Raw genomic sequence first — 14,068 nt, 5'->3', positions numbered from 1 at the left:
CACGTTTGCACAGAGCATAGGAGCGCACTGACTCTGCTTCACGAGCGCTCCACCTAACGAGCGGGCTCGCGGTGCGGTCGCGCGGACACTCCTCTGGTTTTCTCCCGTGTTTACATATAAATAACTTTGGCGGACCGCCTTAACTCTCCCATTCACATTAACGTGGGTAACCATGGTGACAATAAACAACATTTTCGGTGCGAGCACCGTGTACCGACCTGTAAAAGCAGGTGAAGAGCAGAGTAAGGAAGACACGATGCGTCTCTGCTTTCCTCCAGAACGTGTCTGAGGAAGCAGCGGAAGGTGGGCTCCACTTACTGCTCCCCGAAACCCCGGAGCAAGCACCAAAGTTCCGCCCTCACTGCTTTCTAACATAAAATGAATCCCTGTTACATGGATTTTCTATCCTCTTAAAGAAACTGAAAATAAATACATATAGCAATGAAAAATGTCCCGTTACATGAGTGTTTTACACAAAATAATATTCATGTGGTCATTCCCTCACAGGGGTGCCACAACTACACTGCTGTTTTGACAGAGACACAGTGTGTTTATCTAACTTGGCTGAAGCCAAAGTTGTGTATGTCCCGCCCTCTGCTAACGCTGCAGCAGCCTGTGAGGTCCTGCACACTGTAACCAGCAGACTCCAAACACAGCACCCTCAGGCCCTTTTCCTGATCTCTGGGGACTTTAAAGATGATGTAACCATTTAATTATGGTTACATAATTAATTATGTAATTAATTATGCAAAATGCAAAACGCTCAGCTGTGTCTCCAATCAAAGCTCTGTAACTTCAGAGGTGATGTTCATATGTTGACTAATGGTTTTCTTTCATTTTTGATGTACTGCAGAATATTTGTATAAAATCCAGGCCAGGAAAATCTCCTTCATGTGTTTCTGTGTTTTGTCTTCAGCTACGTTGACACAAAGGCCTCTGCTGTGACGCTCACACCTTTGATAAAGTCTGGAGAGTGTCAGCTTCCTGTTTATAGATACAAAAATATGTAATGTTGTGAACTCTGGCCGCAGCGGCGCAAGAAAAAGGAGAATTACGGGAAGCACTCACAACAGGTAAAATCAAAATAACAAAGTAAAGTAGGATAAAATAAAAACCAACAAAAGAACAACACAATATACTTCCCCGTACTGTTACTGCTAACCTCTGTTAACCTAGTAACTCTTACCTTCTAACTGACAGCTGGTCAATAAACGAGCTCCATAAACGCTCCATATTCACCTTTACATGGAATATAAAGGGAAAAGAAGAAACACAGTGCTGTGTCAGCGTTAGACATATAGATATATCCTTGCTTTTAATACATTTGAAGGTGGGTGGGAGAGGTGCTTCTCCGCGTAGTCTACGGTCTCTTTGGGATGGGTAAAGCTTTTCCTCACATCACCATGGGTCACTAACAGCTTTGCAGGGTATAGCAGTCTGTACCTGACGCCGGTCATCCCACGTAGTCTTCCTCTCATATTTGCAAATGCGGCTCTGCGTTTCCAACAGAGGGAGGGAAATCTGGGAGGATGTTTATTTTAAAAACCCTTATACATCAGGTTCTTGTTCTCTGCAGCTTTTAGCAGAATTTCCTCACCAATGTGGTAGTAGTGCAATCTCAAGATGATGGGCCGAGGAAGATGACTTTGTTTGGGACGCTGGCGATTCACTCTATGTGCTCGATCGATGAGTGGCTTCTCCTGGAGAGATAGCGCCTCCGCCAACAGGTGTGAACCAACTCAGTCATCTTGGGTCCCTCTGTGCCTTCTGGTATTCCTGCAGTTCTTAAATTATTCCTCAGCTTCTGAGGCCGCCCTCAGACCCACAGGAGCTCTGACCTTTGACCTCCTGACCCTAACCATTTTAGTCTTGTTGCATCTGCAAATCCATCCAAACTGTAGCCGAGCAAAAGAAGCTGGAAGTTGTTCTATGAATGATGTTGTTGAAGGAGCTTGGAAAGAAAAGCGTCTGGACTTCTTTAAGTTGCTTGAAGAGGGACATGGACGTCTTAACGCCCACTCACATCCTGGGACATTTGATCACAGGAAATCACATGATAGGGTGGGGCTAGATCTCACAATGGGTTCACCCAAAACCTTGGCTGATTGTGACCCACACCCGTTCTCACACCGTGGCTCGTGTGATTAGGTAGAGGATCAACAGGGGCTCCGTGTCCCTGAATTTAAACTGAACCTAAACACACCGTGCACAATGCCAAGTTAGATAAGGGTTAAAAGAACAAGATAAGAATAAATAAAAAGATAAAATAAGGATAAAAAATAACTTAAAAAAATAAAATAAAAAGATAAATAACTGCAAATAAGTACAAATAAGTAACTGAAGACACGTGTGGTCTGCAGATGTCGATGTACATGGATGTACATGGAGTTTAATGTGCAAAATGAACTTAGTGTGCAAAGTGACCTGATGTGCAAACTGCAGTTTGAGGTCGGTCAGCTGTTCAGGAGTCTGATAGCAGTGGGGAAGATGGAGTTGTTGAGTCTGGATGTTCTACATTTCACACTTCTGAACCTTCGTCTCGAGGGCAGAGGTGTGTCTCTCCTCTGGACTCTGTGATGGTAGCTGCTCTGCAGAGAGGGCAGCGGGGTCCTGATGATTTTCTCCACAGTTGTTATCACTCTCTGCAGGCGTTTGCGGTTTGCAGTAGTGCTGCCGTACCATGCAGTGATGCAGCTGTCAGGCTGCTCTCCACAGTGCAGCTGTAGAACCTGCTGAGGATCTTGGCCAACATACCAAATTTCCTCAGCCTCCTCAGGAAATACAGCAGCTGCTGAGCCTTCTTGACCAGCTGTGTGAGTTTGAGTCCCTCACTGACTCAAACTCCTTCAGTGACACTTGCAGCCTTGCAGATTAGTTTGCTGATCCTGATGCATCTCTGGAGCTGATGCTGTCCCCCAGCAGACAACAACAACATAGATGCTCTCACTAGTCCACTTTACCCTCTAATCACATCTCTGACATCTGCAGGTTGCTCCATAGAGACTCTTGTGCAATGCCAGGTGTTTGTGTTTGTCTGTAGGTACACATTAGATATGACCATAGACGCACACACACAAGTGAACACAGCAGCACAGATGGTTTCCACCTGCTTCCCTCTTTCTTCACACAACTGTGAGGATGATGAAGAGGTTTCAGGACGAGGTGGTCAGCAAGCACAGGATAAAGCAGGGCCATGAAACTCTCTGGTGCAGCAGATGTTTAATCAGACTCAGCTTTAGGCTTCTTTTCCCACTTGGCAGCAAAGTAACAGCTTCACTAATGTGAACAGTCACAATGTTAAACGTTTCTATATCTTCATATATTTTTATCTGTTGATGCTGCAGAATAAAGTCTGTTAACAGAGTGCAGGATGTGTAGAGCAGGTCCAGCTCTCCCTTTACTGTGTCCACTTTCATCAGCCCCTGTGAAGTGACACAGAGTGCATGTGTGTCTGTCAGCTGTTGTTTGTTGTGAAGGATGGAACAAATGAACACACACTTTTAGAGAAATCTGAAAAAGCAACATGTGCTTGGGCTCCTTCTGTGCTCGTCTTCATTAATGCTGATCTTTCTTTCCTGTTTGTTCTTTGGCACAAGCTTCAGTCTTTTCTCCCAGGGCTCCTTCACACTTAGAAACACACCTACATTCATTTATACACAAACATCATGAAACAAAGGCTTTGTAAAAGAGGACATGAGATCCTCTCTGAACAGCACATTCATATCAAACACAGGACTGAACAGGATATACTGAGTCTGTGCTGTTTTCATTGTTACTTGCTGAGTATTTTTCCAGTGTTTGAAATGTGACTCAAGTCTGATTCTTCTACTGTGTGTGAACTCTAAGCAGCTGCATTAAACAGCTGCTTTTCAAACCAGGCTCAATCCTATGACTCTGTGAATGTAAACTTTTGTCACCTGCATGAATAACAATCCTTGATCTAGTCAGGACTGCAGTGCTCCTGTGATCCCAGCTTATAGATGGAGGCTAGCATGAGAGGCTCAGCAGCTAAAGCAGCACACCTGGGTCTCCCAGCCTATTAAAAGCAGCCCTTTGCTTCACCTGCTTCACTAAACATTATTATTATTATTTAAGCAGAGTGGTGTGATTGATGTAGGCATTGCTGTGTGACAGGAGGACTTTTCTTGAAACAGCTCGTGTGACGTGAGCTGACGTAAAAACAGTGATGTTAGCTTGATTCTCTTGGCTAAAACTATTTTAAAAAGAGGGTCAATCATGCAAATCTGCCAATAGAAGCCAAAGTTACAGCCCCTCAGAGTTTAAAGAGAAAAGGCCCGTTTCCAACACTCGGTTGTGCAAAGGGAAACAGGCCCACAGTGCCTGAGTGTGTGGGTAATTCTTCAAATAATATTCAAAAGCAAACATTTTTAAGCATGTAAATAAAATTCAATCATTTCTGCTCTTCAATACCTAAGAAATGAAAACTGGCAGATGGTCCCAAAATGTGAAACGCCTGGCTATCTGTGCATTTAGTGCTGCAAGTTTTCACTGTTTACCTTCCGAAGCATAAATCTCTGCACAGATAATGTTCATATGTGGATTCCTGGTTTTCTGCAGTTAATTGTGACCCAAAGCGTATTTTTAAAGTGGTTCCAGGCAATAAAGCCTAAAAATAAATACATCTACTTCCTTTTTCTGTGTTCCAGCCTCAGTGACTCTGACACAGGGCTGTAATATTTACACCTCTGATGAAAACAGAGTTTGTAGTTGCAGAGAAATACTCGACTCATTTTGGGCATTTACGAGCAGGAACCTCAGAAAGCCCCTCGCTGCTTCACTGGTTAAGAAGCAAAGCAAACATTAGTTCACAGTGATGTTAATTAAGGCCCAAAGTTTAGGAACGAACGTCAGCACTTCACTAATGAATGTAATGCTGATTCATGTGCTTGTTTTGTAATGTGCATGTTGTGCGTTTCCCATATTCTTTGGCACTGATAGATGAAGAGTCTCAGGCAGGACCGAGGCTGCCAGCTGCTGACAGTGAGCAGGGAGAGAGCAGCAGAAGCTGGGCAAGAGCAGGGCACCTTCAGCCCCCTTCATCAGTCAGAAATCATTTGGGTGTCTGTGTGAAATGTCTGATTTTTAAAATCTTTTTGTAGACATATTTATTAAATGTTTAACAATTATATAGAAGAAAGACAATGTAAAGAACAAAACCTGACAAAACAAAAATGAGTTGAAGTTATGAACTGTTTCTGAGAGACAAATAACACCAGGATCCTTTTTGTGTAGCTGACAGCTGGTAACTGTGCAGGGGCGGGTCTAGCAAAGTGTTGCCAGGGGGGCAAGTAGGGCATTAACAGGGAGAGGGGGGCACAAAGACATACTTTTCTTTCTTGTTCTCATTTAAAATGTCTCACTTTTAATAAATAATTATCTGAATCTTACAACAAACGTTTTCATCTGATGTAAAATGTATAGAAATCCATTATTGTACATAGTCATTTTTTAGGGTCCCATCATAATTTCTTCAGAAGTAAGTACTGCATATGATGCCAGTGTTTCCCACATTTTCTAGATTCTGCACCAGTACTGTGTGTAAAATGCATCAAAAAGTCAGTTTGATTCTTTCTCACCTGTCTTTCTGTCTCCTTTCACTTTTTAAAGGTTGCCATGTTAGAAAACATATTTTGCCCTGCCGTGCTGTTTATTGATGTGGCAAATGAAAGGTTTATGAAAATATATCTAAATCTGTCATCAGTAATCAGCAATGATCATGTCTCACCTCTAGTCTCTGTCTTAATGTCAGGTTTCCACCGTGTGTTGTAGATGTTCAGGAGGTTAACTCGACCAACAGTCTACTTCCTGTTTAGAATACCAGGACAGGGAGGATGGTGTAGGTTTAAGTTTATTAGACTGATGCATGTATACCAACAAGACAGCGTCCATCACTGTGACAACAGCGTTTGTTTTCATTCAAAGGCTTCATGGTTTTTCCTTTAATACCTGGGGGGCCGGTCTCCAGTCAAAATGCCCGGGACCATTTTTTGTCCCAGTCCAGCCCTGGTGTCAGATCTGCATGCAGTGTCAATGAGACGATCAACAACAGATCAGACAAAACACTCAGGCGGACACTCCTCTGTAGAAGGAAACATGGAAAGTGTGAGGTAATCAGTGCACAACATCACTTTGTATTTCAGGCTGTTTTTATATAGAACTTCAGCACCAATGTAAAAGTTCTGGTTTTAGGAAGATGAAGAACATTTTCAGGAAGGATGCCGTCTGCAAGCAGAGCTGCTTGAACCTCAGCGCTGAGGTCCAGACTACTTCCTGTGAAGCCACGTGATGTAAATCTGCTGCTGTAACTTCACAGTTTACTGAAGCTAAATGCAACGTTACCATATAATCTGTTTTCAACAAAGGTTTCACTCCGTCCGGTGTTGATGGAATGATTCAGGCCGCCCTGCCTGTCCTCGTTGGATAAGCTCCACCCCTTTTCCATAAGACGGAGACATTTGTATGAAAATAGATGGGCAGTAAAATAAAAAATAAAAAATATTATGGATGACTCTGTAAATCAAAGTCGGCCTGAGGCAGAAGCAGAAACCATGAGGAGCACAGCACCACTCCCAGAAGGGCACGAAGTGAAGCCATAGCTGCTGAAGAGTGAAGACGTGATGATGGAGGAGATCACAGATGAAGATCTGCTGCCTGCTGACTCTTTATATAGAAGAGTGAGACTATCTCCCCACCAGCAGCTGCACTTATACAAACCCCAGGTGCTGGGATGGCTTTGAACATGTGACATTTTCTGCAAACACATGGACAGTTTCATAACCACAAAGATTATTCGTGCAGCGGCAGAATCGTATCCACTGTGTGAGAGGTGAACGTCAGACAGTTCTTAGAAAATGTAGTTTCTCTTTAAGCTTTTAACGTCTCTTTTACCCCCATTTGTCTAAAACTACTTGACAGCCCTTCATGTCAGAGGTTTATTACCTGTGCAGGATGGAGCACATGGTCTCAGTCAGGCTGGACACGATCACTCCTACAGGAAGTAAATGTGATTTTATTTCACCTGTGAAATGATGAAAAACAGCAGAATAGCTCACGCTAACAAACGGGTGTTGAAATGTTTCATTTTCTGCTGTTTCACAGGTCAAAAAGGGCGTCGAAGCAAACTGAAGCTGAGCTGCTGCTGCTGTTGTAGTGCAGCATCTGCTGTGTGCTTCATCAGAGAACCTTCTGTACACAGCAGACAGAGGCTGCTGCCACTGAAGTCCATCTGCTAGAGAGCTTTAAACACTGGTTATTGAAGTGGCTTTGATGATACTGATACACAGTCTTTGCTGCTGTCACAGGACAGGGATCCACCAGGGAGTAGTTGTCAGGATAAAGAGCCTTCGCTTCTCTAAATATAAACTGGATACTTGTAGGAAACTTTGGGAAGCAGCATTTTTCCTCATATCGTCTAAACTGAAGTTAGCTCAGGTGCTTCTTCCATACTTGCTCTGCAGAAAGCCAAAGAGTTTGGAGCTCTGCAAACATTTGCAGCACAGCTGGATGTTTTTAACTTTGGTCACCTCTGTATCATCCCTCAGATTCTTTCTGCACAGCTTTGAAACCATGACAGCACGAGTGATGCTGAGGAGACGTCCAGTTTAAACAGACCTTTATTCCTGGAACACAAACACATGAAGGGATGCTGCTAAAGAAGAACATTTAATCGCACTAATGAATCAAGCATCTGTATGTTTGTCTGTCAGTCTGTCAACAGTTCCTCTGATCGACTTCAGACTTGGTGGGTGTTTTGTTTTTGCAGCGGTCAAAGTCGATCAGCGTGTTGCTTTGTCTGCTGTAAATCTGCCTGTACAAAGGGAAACATGCATGTTTTAGATGCAAACTCACAACATGGCTGCATTTTTGTGATTATGTGTATTTTATATTGATTTATTCTATTATGTTTTGTATATGAATCTTTACAAGTGTGTCGATACAAAGGCTTGATTAAAACAAAGGCCTCAGCTGTGCTGTTAGGGATGCTCTCATATTTGTTTCAAATGTAATAAATCAAAGGATTTCAGGCTTTTCATCCTTTTTATTTGTTTGGTTCTAACAGCAGCTGGATAAAAACATGCAGGTGATGAATATAATTGTGTGATATTATGAGCATTGTGAATAAAGAAAGAGCAGAGATAGTAAAAAGGAAACAGGTGATGGACGTGAGATTTTCAGAACAAAAGCTCCTCAGTGAGACGATCACCTGGACACAAGGTCAGGCAGCTGGGACTCATCTAGAGAGCAAAATGGAAAAGTGATCTGTGCAGAACATCACTGTTGATTGCAGTTATTTACATCAGACTTCTTCTCTGAGATAAGAGCACCATTTGTGGGAAAGATGACAGTATTTCCAGGCTGGATGCTGTTTGCAGGGAGAACTGAATGAAAGTCTCCTGCACCTCAGCGCTGAGGTCCACACCTGTGAACACAGATGAGGTCAATCTGCTGCAGCACGTAGAGCTTTACTGATCAGCAGGTTCAAAGGATTCAGCAGAGCGTAGAGTCAGAGCTAAATGCCACATCACCATAGAGTTTGTTAACAACAGCTTTCTTTGCCCTTTGTCTCGATGGACTGAATCAGGGATACTCGTCATACTTCACCTCAACCACGTCACTGAGAGACCCCAGCCTGACACAGCAGCAGAGATGATGAAAGCAGAAACAGCAAACAGATGCTTCAGTTGTGTTTCTCTCTGTGTGTGCGCTCACGCCCACTTGTGTGTGTGAACTTTCCACGTACCTCAGCTTGTTTCTCCAACATGAGCCATCAGGGCTGAAAAACATCACTAACACATGAATTCTTTCTCTTTTTGTTATCACCTGTGATCATGTGTCTTATGTTTCTGTCATTCACCAGTTCTTGTATAGTTACGTGTAACTAGACTTCTGTGGGACGTAAATGATTGTTTTGTATGCAGATCTGTACAAAGGATGTAAACACTTGATTACAAAGGAGATCTCAGCTGTGTTGTTGTGGATGGACTTCAACGTATTTGTTAAAAAAGAGAATAAAGCAAAGTGTTTTAGCTGTTTGGGAGTTTTTGTTTGATTCGATTCAGTTTTATTTCTATGGAGTCAAATAATAAGAAAGGCTCTAGAACAGCCCTGAGTTTGTCCAGGTGACACTCCTCTGAAGAACAAAGACAAAGAGGAAGAAGGGGATTCGTTTTCAAGTCTTGTTTCTTTCAAAATAAAAGCTGAAATGTTTTGGAAGCATGATAATATTTTCAGCCAGGATGCCGTCTCCAAGGAGACCTGCACCTCAGCGCTGAGCTCCACATCACGCCCTGTGAAAGCACAGATATAAATCTGCTGCAGTGAGAAGAACTTTACCCAACACAAGTGTAGAAGTAGACATTTGACTTTACCTACAACCTGTTAACAACAAAGCTTTCATTGCCTCTGTTGTTGATGTCATGTAGGACTAATCATACTTCACATCAGCCATGCACACGTCAGAGGATCTCCAGGCTTTCAGTAATAAAGCCAAGCAGATGATGTGAACATAGCAATAGTAAAACATGCATCATAATCAGCTGTATGTGTCGACTATGTGGCACCTCAGTCTTGTTGGCATGAAGAAAAGTTGTGTAACATGTAGCATAAGGGCTGCAAAGACATCATGTAGACAGCAGTCGTCTGTTAGTCGTAACGTATCTCCTGTTAAAGAGTTAAATGTGCGTTCTCCATCTCTGTCCTCTCACAGCTCGCCGTATACCAACTCCAGCTGTGGTAACCATGGCTGTGCCCATCAACACGCTGAAGCTGAGACGCCACCCGTCACTATGGCGACTCCAATAGGGTTACCTGTCAGCTGTGGACGCATGAAAGGAAAACAGCAGAAACACAGACATGTTTACTGGAACATTTCCTATTGACAGCTTTATGGAAAAGTGGGTTTAAACACTTTTCTATGTTTTATTTTGTTTATTTATGGATTTATTGTGAAAGGAATTTCAAAGGTTTAATTTGACCTTTCCCCTGTTTTTCATACAGACTGGAGACGAATGGATGGTGCTTTCTTTGTTTGTCTAAAGATAATGAATAAAACTCTACAGACATCTTAAACCACCCTCCTTTCTATATATTGTGTTATATAAATGGAAAGTATATAAGACACAAACTGAGCTTATATGATACTAAGGACCCTGGAGGTCAGTCCACCTTTATAATTCAGCACAGCCTGGAGTCTCTTAGTCAAGCTTGTTTGTGTTTTCTGTGAGGAAGTTTTCAGCAGCAGCTCTTTTCTTGGATGTTGGTTCCCTTTGTTTCCATCCTCTGTTAAGATGTTTCAGTAATGTTGAGGTCTGGGGAGGCCAATCCATGGCTGACGTCCTGTGATGCTGCATTAGCAGTTTGTTCATAGTGAAAAATGAAGCCACTGCCAATCAGACATTTGCACAGTGGATCAACTTCTGATGGTACTGTCCTGAATTCCACACCTATAATATGTTTGCACATACTGATGAATATGTGCAGCTGATTTTCAGTCCAGTTCCTGTGTGACAGACGCCAGTCTTTCTGCCTGTGTCCTTCCTTAACAATAGAGCCATCCTTCCACTGAGACTGTTTCTGATGAGGCTTCACTGAGCAGTAGATGGATCCCTCAGCTCATCTAATCGTCCTGTTTCTAACACATGACTGTCAGAAACTGTTAATCTGCTGCAGCTCTTTAACTCCTCCACTTCTTTTTTTGTAATCTCTTAGTTTCCTCATCTTTTAAGGTGGCACTGCACACCAGATCCAAAGTCAACATGCTGTTATATAATGGAGTTGAACCTGTAATGGAGTTTGATTTAAACCAATCAGCAATTAAGTGAATGATGATGAGCAAAGATGGTGGAGGTGGTGGATGAAGACCCGGACAGCTGTGGTTGGCTCCTCGTATAGAGCAGAGTGAGGTTGTGTTTGCACATTATTATAAAACCATGTTCACCATATATTTTAGCTGCAGACAATAACATGATTTCTTTGCTGTGGTGATTTTATTCCACTTTGGTAAAATGGAAAACCATCATTTCTTGCTGTAATTCACACATTATTCCAAGAGCCTCAACACAAGCCTTGTAGTCCGACCATATATAGACAAATCAATAGTTGTGTTTGTAACAGCTCATGAACATGAATCGTTCCACATTACTTTAAAATCATTGTAAACTAAACTGGAATAAATGAGTGTTTATATATAGTTTTGTCTCAGCTGTTCATACACAGTGTTTCAGTTCTTATCAGAGTCCCACCGTCTCACTGTGGTGAACCTTTAGCTCTGTTGTAAGCGTGTTGTTAGACCAGGTTTCCCTCATTTAAAAATAATCTCTCATTAGAAATGGACATGATGTCTAAGACATAGAAATGCTTATTATGGGTTCACTTGATGTCACTGAAAAGATGCACATGGGTAACGTGCAGGCCATCCAGCTCCGAGGTTTATCTCCTCACCTCGAGTCTGCGACACTCTCTCCGTGTCCTCTCAGATAAGGGCGCGCACATTTCTGCACGATCTTCTAAATTACAAAGAGCGATTCACAAAACAGAAGCTCACAAAACACTCATCACAAACCAAAAATGGCTCCACTGAGCGTCAAACTGTCACCAGAATTTACTGATAATCTAAAGACTCACAGAACTCATTTTGTCTCATTGTGTCTTAGTTTGAGACATAAGTGCATGATCATAATACTATGTAGTTAGATGAGACAGAGCTGATGCTTGCTCTTAATTATCCTCTTCATGTTTCCCGAGCCTCAGCAGTGGAAGCTACCATGGATAGAAAGACTATGACTCATCTTAAATCTCAAATCTTTGTCTCCAAAGAGCTGCTGATGTGTCCGATATGATCCACAAGCTTAAACTAGGATTATAAGTGTGTGCAGTGATGTGTGTGAAACCTCTGAGGACTCACGCGTGTGTGCTTCAGCCCACACACACATATGAAGCACTGCGACCTCACACAGAAGTGTTTTACACATCCAACCTGAATCCTGATCATTTCTACAGTTTATTAAGTTCAGCTTCACCTGAACATCAGTGATGAAGCTGCTCTGACTCCATCACAGCTCACAGCTGTTGGAATGAGTCAAACAATGAAGAAGGTTCAGAAACAGCTGATGATTTTACAGAAACATGATGCAAACATGAGGATGGACACATGATTTTTTATTAACAGACACTGTTTATGTTTCACTGTGCATGACGTCATCAACACTGACACCAGGGGGCGCTCATCACCAGCCTGAGGAAGTGTGATAATGGGGGGAGACGCAGTGTTGTGTGTACTGCAGTCGGACAGAAGGAAAAACTTCCTCCTGAAAACATTTTCATCCTTCCCAAAAGTGTTTGAGTCAAATGTTACAAATATATAAATACAATAAAACACAGGGTCTTACATAAAATTAGTGATGCAGCTGTGCACTGAGCACCTTTCCAATGTTCCTTCCTCAGATGAGTCCAGCTGCTGAACACATTAACATCTGTATGTAAATGTAGCCGAGAACCAACCTGAGCACTGCTGGGAAAATACAAAGGCAACCATCAAAGTGCTGTATTATCTTATTTATTCTGAATGTTGACTTAGATCCACACCACGATTTATGAAACTATAGAACTAAAATAACAACAATCGTCTGCTTCTTTAAAATTTCTTTCATTACATCAAACCAGTGAAAACTGAAAAAAACAAAGAGCTGTTAGCATGTTCAGACCAACTTTGAGACAGAGACTGTAAAGTTCTGCACTTTAAATCCTGCCTGTGTTCCTGCAAATGATTCACACTGAAAGTATCTTAGTTTAGTATTGAGTGAGCCACAAAGCAGCCTGATAGCTTTAAAACAGGAAAAGTAAATGAAATTGACAGTTTCAGTGTAGCTGGATCTATTATTGGGGGGTCATGACCCCCGTAACCCTGCCTGGTCCTGAGGTCAAATCCACCATCTTTGTTTCAGAGCTTCATGTTCTCCCGTGTTTGTGTGCGTCCTCTCCGGTACTCCGGCTTCCTCCCACAGTCCAAACACATGCAGTTAGTGGGGTCAGGTTAGCTGTGAGTGGTTGTGTCTCTGTGTTATTCCACCTTAATGACTTCCTGTTAGCATGAAGTGCTTCTGTAGGACTGATGTCATTTTCATGGTTGGATCATTTAAATGAAGCTGGACTCAGATGCAGTAAATAAGCTGATTGATCATTAATGAATAAAGCTGGTCAAACACATCACGTGGACACATGTGATTGTGTGTTGTAGTATTGATCCCAATGCTGGTATCAGTCCTGGATCAATAACACTGGATGGATGCGTTCAGCATGGAGCCCTGAGCTGTGTTACAGACAAACATGGAAACTGACAGGTCTGTGTCATTCACAGTCTGTAACACTTCTAAACAACAGAGGCTGACCCAAGTGCCTCAGAGCCAGGCACGCTCACATCACAGCTCTCTAAATAAGCCAGTTTCAAAATAAGAGCTGAAAGCTGTGTTTGCTTGTGTTAGCTTATTATTGTGGAGACTAACATTCAGTGATCATGTGTTCAGACTCATAATGATTACTCTCAGAAATCCTGATCTTTGTATTTACTGTGTGTTGGATCAATAACTGAGATTCATGGTATCACACAGCTGTGCTGCTGCTGATGTCAGCACATCTGGAACAATACGAGGTATCTGCTACCAGACTGAGCAGGACGTGAGACCTGTGGACTGTTTAAAGCTGTCCCTCCACAGCTCACTCAGACCTGATCCACACCTCAGTGATATTCTCTGACTTCCTCAGTAGAGACAGAAACCATTCAGATCTGGGACCATCAGCTGACTGATGATGTCACACAGACTGTGTTTTTCAGGAACAGTGATTCTGATGTGAGCCTGCTAGCTGACAGCAGACCTGATGAAAGCACATGTTCACATCTGTGAGGACAGACTGGACTCTTTGACTGCACCTTGGTTCTCCTCAGAGGTCTGTACAGGAGCATGTCCACCCCCACTGAAGATCTCAGTCACTGTGAAACATAGAAAGCTGCTTGTGTGGCCTCTGCCTCACATGTAGATACAGCTACAGGTTT

The 14,068-nt window shown here is 42.6% G+C and overlaps 2 long non-coding RNA genes across 5 annotated transcripts in view; one reads left to right on the top strand and one right to left on the bottom strand.

Moving 5' to 3' along the window:
* The window catches only part of LOC309702436, a 229,237-nt gene that overhangs the window by 68,228 nt on the left and 146,941 nt on the right, over positions 1-14,068 (bottom strand). The gene's annotated exons all lie outside the window — the stretch shown is intronic.
* Positions 1-14,068, top strand: part of LOC309702456 — a 224,987-nt gene that overhangs the window by 66,757 nt on the left and 144,162 nt on the right. The gene's annotated exons all lie outside the window — the stretch shown is intronic.

The sequence above is a fragment of the Aulonocara stuartgranti genome, assembly GCF_965226115.1.
Source record: "Aulonocara stuartgranti genome assembly, chromosome: 3".
Taxonomy (NCBI): domain Eukaryota; kingdom Metazoa; phylum Chordata; class Actinopteri; order Cichliformes; family Cichlidae; genus Aulonocara; species Aulonocara stuartgranti.
This window is presented reverse-complemented; position numbering and strand designations above follow the sequence as displayed.